This window comes from Ischnura elegans, chromosome 11, assembly GCF_921293095.1.
Source record: "Ischnura elegans chromosome 11, ioIscEleg1.1, whole genome shotgun sequence".
NCBI lineage: Eukaryota > Metazoa > Arthropoda > Insecta > Odonata > Coenagrionidae > Ischnura > Ischnura elegans.
Window position 1 is genome coordinate 100900248 of NC_060256.1, and position 9587 is coordinate 100909834.

Genomic DNA, 9587 nt, shown 5'->3' on the forward strand with positions numbered 1-9587 from the left:
CCTCGATTTATCGTTTTTCAGGGGGATGGATGAAAAAAACGACGAATGCGGGAAAACGATCAATGTGGGAATGTTTGTCCGGGTTGCCTATGTCCCAGGAAACGATGGATTTTTGCTAATTATGACATTCATTAATGGATTCAAAAAAGATTTTAGCTGATTACAGGAATATTATTACTTTATCGAAACACTTAGGTCATATTGTTGATTCGGATTATATCTCTTTCAAATATCCTAAAGGAACACGCCGCCTTGCTAAAAAATTCTTATCCATCAAATGCCATTTCAAGTACACGTATTTACGAGAGAAATGTGCGTGTTATGCCTCAAACAGCTGATTTTGCCGTCGCAGTGATTGGTTATGAGATGGACCAAGAAGGCCAAAAATAGTTTATTATTTGAAATGTTCCTTTCTTGCAATTAAATTTTTAATATGATTGAGGCAATGTGGCGTTAATCGTCAGCGGCACGCCCACCTGATCCTCGGCTTCATCCCACTTCTTGTTTTCACCAGGGATCTCGCTCTACCCCTACCCCTGCCGTCATGTACTAGCGGACATACCGAGGCGCGTATTTAGATAACAAAAAATGCTTATCTTTGGGAAGCTCAAAAGAACTTTTCCAACCCAAAGATAAGCATTTTTTGTTATCTAAAAACCCTATTCCTCCTAGGCTTTATGGGCTCATTAAAATTCACAAACCGGATGCACCAATCAGACCAGTGGTGTCGAGTATAAGCGCTCCAGCGCACAAACTTGCCCATACCTTGACTCAACTGATCTCGCAGCACTCTGCATTTATGTCTAAGCGTGGTATCAAAAATTCGCTTGATCTTGTGGACAAAATTAAAGACATCATACCTCCGAAGAACTCAAGACTAATATCTTTTGATATCGTCAACCTTTTCACTTGTGTGCCACCAGAGGAAGCAACCGGCCTAGCAATAGATCTCCTGGGGGCAGCCAATATTGCAAAGAAAATGAAGGACGAATTATCCACCCTTCTCAAAATATGTGTGGCACAAAATTATTTCAAGTTCGATGGTAAATTTTACAAACAAAGTAGTGGCCTCGCTATGGGCTCACCACTTTCTCCGTTGCTGTCAGATGTTTTTGTTGATAGTTTAGAAAGGAAAATTTTTAGCTCAGGGCATAGCCTACTAAAGTCTGTGGTATACTGGTACCGGTACGTTGACGATATTATTGTGCTTTGGAATGGAACTGATCGGCAACTGGATATGTTCTTGAGTTTTTTGAATGACATCCATCCTACAATTTCATTTACCTGTGAAAGAGACTCCAACCATTGCTTAAATTATCTGGATCTTACAATCAAACTCGATAAATGCCGGCGTTCCTTCTCCATTTTTTGGAAACCCTGTTATACCGATCATGTCATCCCAGCAAGTTCAAGACACCATTACTCACACAAACTTATGGCTTTTCATTCCATGATTCATCGCCTGTTAAGCATACCACTTTCCAAAGAAGACTTAAAGAAAGAAATCATCACCATTAAACAAATTGCTTCTGCCAACGGTTATTCTCAAAATTTAAAAGATAAACTGATTTTAAAAAAACAGAGAAGATTGGCTATCGACCAAATGTTTTCGGCGGACGAGGATAAAAAGAAGCAGTGGTGCACAGTGACGTACCTCGATGCACTTTCTCTGAAAATGGCTCATCATTTACCCAAGGACAAATTCCGCTTGGCTTTTAAACCTTATTCCACCTTAAGGAGACTGATCGTTAAATGCAAGGACCATATAGACCGATTGGATAGATGTGGAGTATATTCTTTGAAATGCAGCGATTGCAATGGTGTATACGTGGGACAGACAGGAAGAAGTTTTGAAATTAGGAAAAAAGAACATTTAAGTGCTTACAAACATAATAAAGATGAAAAGAGTAATTTTGCTAAGCACTTAATATGTAACTGCCACAGAAGCGATTTTAAAATGAATATTTTAAATATTTGCAATGACCGCCGAGAACTGGATTCTAGGGAACAGTTAGAAATTTTAAAAATTATTGAAAATCAAGATAGTACCCTTATAAATGAATACCTCTACCCATCCTTTTCACCTATTCTGGCGTCGGTTTTAAAATTCATCAAGTAACTAGGTAACAACAAGATTAACAACAAGATAAACAAATTATAATTAGCGCCTGATGATGATGATTACTCATTGAAACCCGGGTCGCGCTCTTATAAAATAAGTGGTATAAGTAACTGTCTATATCCAGGAAATAATGGAATACCACATAGTTAACCAAGAGTTAGTGAATTTTGTTAGTTCAATAATATCAGCTCTTGGCTAATAGCAGGCCTTAACTGCAATTGATGGGATTTCCATAATTCTAATGCCACAGAGACTTCTTATCTTTCCCTCTCGGATAGGAACGAATTGGGTGGTTTCCTATTATTTTTTTATTGCCTAAATCGAAAGATTATTACTCCTGGAGTACGTATTTCATACTTTTAGATATTTTAATGAGGAATCTACTTTTTGGGATTAACACCTTGAGTGCGGCATGACGTGATATCACATCATGATGCGCTATCCCCTGGTGCTGATGACGTGATATCACGTCATGTGTACCCCGAGGGTTCCGGCCCTCCGTAAGAGCTCGGTTCAGTTCTATTATGACATTTTGCCCCCCTAAGTTGCTCAGCAGGGATCAAGCAGCGCATTTGTGAACGCCGTTTCAAGCAATCTTTCCTGGGAGGATCGGGAGAAATTTTTTCTTTTATCTTAAGGTAAGCCAATTTCCATTCATTTTCCCCCTGTATTTTATGCTATTATTTTTATTTATTTCTATTAATGCGTGAATATGACAATATTTATTTGAGTTTTATTTTACAAATCATAACTATTTACTATCTGGAACTTAATTATGTGTGTTTATTAATTTTCTATTCTGTTTTAATAATGTTTAGCGAGAATATAGATATTTTTTTCCATCCTTCTTTTTTTTCTTCTAGCGAGCCTAGTATTTTTCGAACCTTTGTTGTCTGATGTTAATAAGTTTTATTCAATTAATACATGAAGTATTGTGATTAGTTAAACTTTAATGTAAATTTGAAAATGCCATTATATTTTATTTATGCAACGTAACATATCTCTAGCTTTTGTACCCTTCTTTTGTTTGTCAGTGCAGCTCCTAAGCAGGGAGGGGATCCACAAGCGGCAATATTACGAGAGTGAAGAAAGTTATTTACGGAAAAAGTGTAAGTTTTTTATAACCTTTATTGTTGATATACGTATATCATGCACCTATAAACATTCTTATCATAATTGCAAATAACTGTTTGCACATTATCCCATGGATTTGTGATGAAGTGCTTAGGAGTTGCTTTATAAAAATGCTTTTATTTTCTCGATAACTTTGAAATCAATGGCTTATGGGTGCTCTCACGCCATTGTGAATATTAAGTTCCTAAACATATTTTTACATTAGTAAAGCTGTTTGTAGCATTTCAGCTTTGGCCTATTTCACCGAGAGTGTGTATTTTGATCCTATTATTTGTCGGAATTTTTACAAAAAAATACAATGCATTTATTGCAGATGGTACAGAAGCGAGGAGTAAAACAGAAAATTTTTCATGCTGGCCGGTAGTCGATGCCACCAGAAAGAGGTGAAATTCTCTATTCATCAGCTTTTGCAGATGATCAGCAGTCTTCGACCTTCCATCAGGACCTGCAGCCATCGACGTCGAGGGAGGAAACCTCCGCATGGACACAAACATTTCCTTCTTAGCTCTCTGCCTTCTCTAGACGAATGTACACGAAGAAGGAATAGTGGGAGCTCCTGGAAGAGAGCGGGATCAGGCATTCTCTGAAGACTCAGAGCTAGAAATTAGGGAGGAGGAGGGTGGGGAGGAGGTTGAACCCTCACAGTCAGGTACTCCGTTGCCTCCTTCTACGCTAGATCCCTTTATGTCAATCACTGGCCCATCCCCTTTGTCCCATTCTTTCCCTGAACCCTCCAACAATACCGTCAGTCCTTCTCCATCCGAACGTCCTTTGCGGTGGACCCATAGTTCAGTGACCCCTCAAAATATCACTTCCATCGAAGACCCAGCTCTCACCTCTCCACCCCCTTCCAACGACCCAAGTGTTTTTTGCGTTTCCTTTTTCCAGACACCCTCTTTCGTATACAGACATACTTTCTTATAATCTCCGTAAGAATAGGTTAGGAATTGGAAACAATTGACCTATGAAGAGTTTTACCTTCATAGGCCTAATATTTCACAAGGTAAGTATTCCTATAACCAATATATCCGACTTATGGAGCATTGCTATCTTGTTTAACCTGCTTTGCTTTCGGATATACATGAGTCGTGATGGATTCTTTAGCATTCTTCAAGCCCTACTTTTCAGCGAATACCGGCCCAAACGATTCAGAGCCTGAGTATTTCCTCTAAAAAAATCTGTCCCTTTTAGATTCATTACACTCCTCCATTGATTCCCTAATAATTCCTTCCCGAAAGCTATGCACGCTTTTCCATTTATCGTGAACCCGCCGGAAAGATTTCCCTTTATAAATTCCGTCTTTCTGTCATTAGATCCTTTATCTTCCATCCTACATTCCTTATCCCAAACCACCTTTACCATCAATATCTCAATCTCACTTCCCTGAACTCATCCAAGAGGAAGGTGGCAGATAGAAGAATCGATGGTGCAAGTATTGCACTATTGCGGTGCAAGCATTCTTGGGCGTAGGAAAAAGACCGCAGATATCTACATTGGTTGCTAGGTCTCCTCTACTCTGTCCCGAGCTTTTTTCTTTCTTTCATGAGAAGGCATAAATAGTATTATATATTTTTGTATCATATATTGCAATAGTATTATAGGTTAAATATATTGCTATAAAATTTGTGAGAGAGGTATTTCCTACATTGGTAAAACATACATGACTGTACTTAGTTGTATATAAGATATAATTTGAAAATGGTCATCATTTCAATTGTAATGAATTTGTTTTGGGTAAATATAATACTTTTTTCATGCCATGTGATTCCTTTTTTCAATAGACTACGGCTCTTAGATAAATAAGAAGTAACTAGAGATTTCCAAGCACGATGGAATTAGTCTTTCCCTCGCGTAATAAGAAAGAAAATGCCATCGTTGCTTTCGGTAATCGGGTAAGTAATAAGGGGCATAGATGCTGCAAATCTATTCCTAGCAATACGTATTATTGAATGGTTTACTCGAATTGATATTATTATTCACCAAATGAAAAAATATTATTGCGGTAAAAATTTACATCATTTTCAGGTTTCCGCAGAATATTCGTAGTAAGAACCGCGATACGTGGCCTAAATGAAGACTAATTGTAAGATGTTTGCTTGCAAATACTATTAGTTCCAGTTTTTATGCATTGATTTCTAACTCGGTAACATCATATTGCAAAAATATGTTATTGGCTTGAGTTCAGAAGATGGTAATGAGGAAGTTATGGGTTGATTATTTCTGTTTCCACATCCATTTTTATTTTGGCAATGGAGTCTATACCCCAATGACCCAAAAAGGAGACGTATCAGCAAAATCTTTCCCCATCTTTTTGATGTGCCAATGGCACTTCCAAAAACGTTATTCCTAGTTCTTACAAGTGGACGGACTAAATCTTACTCTCACCCCTCGCTTCATCTCCGTACCCCCTTCAACCTTAGAACAGCCGGCAGGAGTGGTGCACGTCAAGAATCACCCTAATACACCGTCGGAAAATAATCTCGAAAGCGGAGTGCCACCCATCTCAACAATAGATTTTTACCTGCAGTAAAGGGAATACATAATGGCATGTGAAAACCATTGTTGTTAAATATCTGATGCTTACGGGTGGTCGTATGGGAAGAAAGGAATTGGAGCTGAAAACATGAAACGAGTGAAGGAATTTGTGACGAGAATTGTGGCTTCAGAAGAAAATGTAGAAATTATTCAATATGATTGAACCCTACCCCGATACTTAGGATTACTAGTACAAGGAATACGCGGAAATATCTTGCATAGAATTACCATCACAATCAAACAGCAGTTCACGGCGATTCCTTGTGCTTATAACTTGCATTACATCCATCTAAGCCAAAAATTTCCCTATGACAGTGGCAAAATACCAATGGCGATACCAGTAGAACATAACAAATTCATTTTCCTCGTATTTTTTGGGATACATAGCGCAGAAAAAAAATTGAAAGAAAACGGTGGAGCGGGGAAAAAGCCGACCGTATGCAACCCGCATTACGTTAATATCCCGCTGTGCGGGTGACGTGATATCACATCATAAATAAAAAAATTCATAGCTAACAAATTAGGGCCAAGAAAATTTTTTCATTATTTTTCCCAGCTCTTTTGGCACCCATCTATGCGTTTTGCATTAAAAAACGACAGCCGCACCGGGGGTCGATTTTGAGTTTTACATGGTCAGCATTGAAAGTGTTAAATGAAAAGTGAAAATTTTCAAGCGAGCGAAAACGCAACGGCTAAGTATGAATGCTGGGAAAACCCGGTGTGACATCATTCTGGTTCCCATTGTTGCCGTGTGAGGCCACCTTGGTACGAGGCTATAAACGCTGATACGATGCAGGCTGCTAGCAGACAGCAGAGTACCCTGCTAGCAGGTAGCGCTTGGCTTAAATAAGGGTTATTAATACCCTATCAAACGAAGAAAACTTTCCGACCATAGGCAGTTTTAATGGGTGATTATAAGAGATGTGTCCCTGAGCTCTGCACCTCATGCATGCATTGGTAATCTCAGACGATGTAAAACTCCTATCTACTCGTATAGAATCTAGGTCCCTGTGACGTCACGTGGAGTGGCATCACATGGGCGCCAATCTGGACTTCTTCATATGTGGTTGAAATTGACCACTGCCATTCGTCTAAACTGGGATTTCTAAAACCAAATAACTTGTATATTAATTATATGAATACACTAATGGTGGGTAACGAATTGCAATCAATGCCTTTCGTTTTCTTTGATGAAGGAAACTACCCTACTGTTGACATGCTGTGTGAATGCCTTATAATTAGAATATTGATTCCAACAGTGTCAAAGATATAAGAGTCAATGTTGGAATTATAGACCATTGCCCACTTAAAAACAATCTTGAATGCTTGATGAGGAGCTTTATAACATAGTGAGATTTTTAACCACCTGTAACATGGTTACCTATTTTGGAGTCTCGTGGCAGCCAGACTCCCGAGCCTGCAAACACCTCCCCTAATTCTGCTGGGACTTTGTTTTGATAACCAAGTTCTCTGCATCTGAATGGAAAAGGGTTAATTCTTCTCTGCAATTCAATGTTGAAGTGGTACCGATGAAGAAATCTTGGAAATATAGATACATATGTAGTTTGATAGGGGAATGGGTGTGACGCACACCATTTTGACAAACAAGGTGGTTTGGACTGAAAACAACCAAAATGCAATTGGGATTGATTTCCAAGACAGAAACTCATTTCATATTGCCCATAAATTATATTAAATTACTTGAGAGAAATTGGGTGAATCTCGTTGTCTACTCAAGGGAACTTGCTCCTAGTTGCTCACGTCGCACTGGCTGCCAGGGAAAAGAGTAAGAATCCTAAGAGGCAAAGGTGGGCAAGTTGTCATCATTCAAATTGGTTGGAAAGGCTCCTCTGATGGTGTCATCAAAAAAGTTAATGTCAGTTGCAAAAAAAGAGGCTACCACTTCTGAAACCACTAGTGGTTTCAGAAGTGGTAGCCTCTTTTTAGAAGTGGTAGCCTCTTAGCCACAGCTGTGATCCGAAAATTTCACATTCTGCCCCAATCCCTGCTGGAGAGATTTGTGAAAGGATCAAACTTAAGAAAATGCCGATTCTGATGCTGGATTTCTCCCCATGCTGCTTTTCCCTGATGGTGCAAATCTCAGCTCTTTGCCTGCCTCTCCAAATGCTTTACGTTTTAGTGGAATCTAAACCCTGGCCCCTTGTAAGGATTCTATCAACTACCAGAAGGTCAGTGGAGAGAGTTTGTATTTTTGCTTGGGGTTTCCGGTTGACTGGCATTTGTTGGTCTCTGCAGTGAATTGTCCGGTTCTCCCAAACCCACTCAGTTAATCCATGCAAAGGATCTTGGGCTCTCATGGCAAATTGATATGTATTAGAAATAGTTCTTGGGTATCTCACTATGTCCAAGGGTTGATGTCTTCTGATGTTTTGAGGGCGTAGTATGCCATCATCATTGGGATGATAGAGCTGCTAGAAAATTCTTTGGTTTAATAATAATAATTACTCTATTTACCCAACAATAACTCCTTTTACCCATTTGAGTCCAAGCTGCAAGTATATAAGGCGCGTTAATACATAATTTAAAAAACATATCAATACTAGCAGGACATATACAATCATTGCTGATGGTTTAGGTAGTCATTAACAGTATAAAAGCAATGACACAATAGATAATCATGAACTAAAGTCTTGAATACAGCCATTCTTTTTTTATATAGTTATGACTTTATATTGATATGATCTAAGTCAGGTGGGCTCTAATTGGTCAATTTTCCTGCCAGTCTATTATTTCTCTTCTCCCAGTTTTCTAATTGTTGGTTTCCAAGTGGGATTCTGGTGGAAGCCAATGTCTCGATTGAGTCTTCTGGATTCCAATCTGATTCCAAGCTATGCATTAGCATTTGCTTACCCAAAAGGTGTTGAGGTTTAATACCACTTCCTCCCCCTGAACTTATTTACTTGGAACTATCTACCAAAGTTTCAGGGTTTATATTTTCTGGACTCAGGGGAGAAAGTCATGACCCTCCCCCAATGCATAACAGGAATTTTGCAGGGGGGCTGGGTTATTGTGGTGGCTAGAGTGTTGGCTTCTCACTGTGTGGGAAGCCAACACTCTAGCCACCATCATTGGGTTTCAAATTCCAGAGGGATTGGATATATTTTTCATACTCATTACGTATGTGCCATAGGGGTATTTATACTAATACTTATGGGTTTATTAACATCATTTAGGAGCCTCTAATTCCCATGCTCAATCATCAATGTATTTGATGGCCACATCGTTCCAACAATTACATTGATGCCTTTGACATCCATATAATTGACTCACATGACTAAGCACTTATTCACCTGGGCAGGGACGCAGCTATGTGTGTTTCAGGTGTAACTAATTCTGGGGAGCCTGGGGGTATTGCATACCTGCCAGGGTAAGCGGGAGGTGCAGGGGCCCTCCTCCAATAAAAACTTGAAGATAAACGGTTCAAAATGGTGAGTTTTACGGCCTTCTGAGGGATATTTTATTAAACCTTACACTATTCTACAAGTAATATTAATGCAATTAAGTAAAATATATTTAACTTAAAAATTTCTCTGAGCTCTGAGGGGGGGTTTTATCCCCCAAACCCCCCCCCCCCCCTCGCTGCACCAGGGGGTTACTCCCACATCACATCGAGATGGAGCGTTTCTCCCGTGATAACTTCTAAAAATGTAACCTTCTCCGAACTGAAGTTAAACCTAATTAATATCTGATGGCTTTTTTATAACGCCTACATTTGTTATTTTCAAGGGCAGCTACGAGGTTTCTGAGGAGTGGGGGCTCCTCCTCTTGGCCCTCT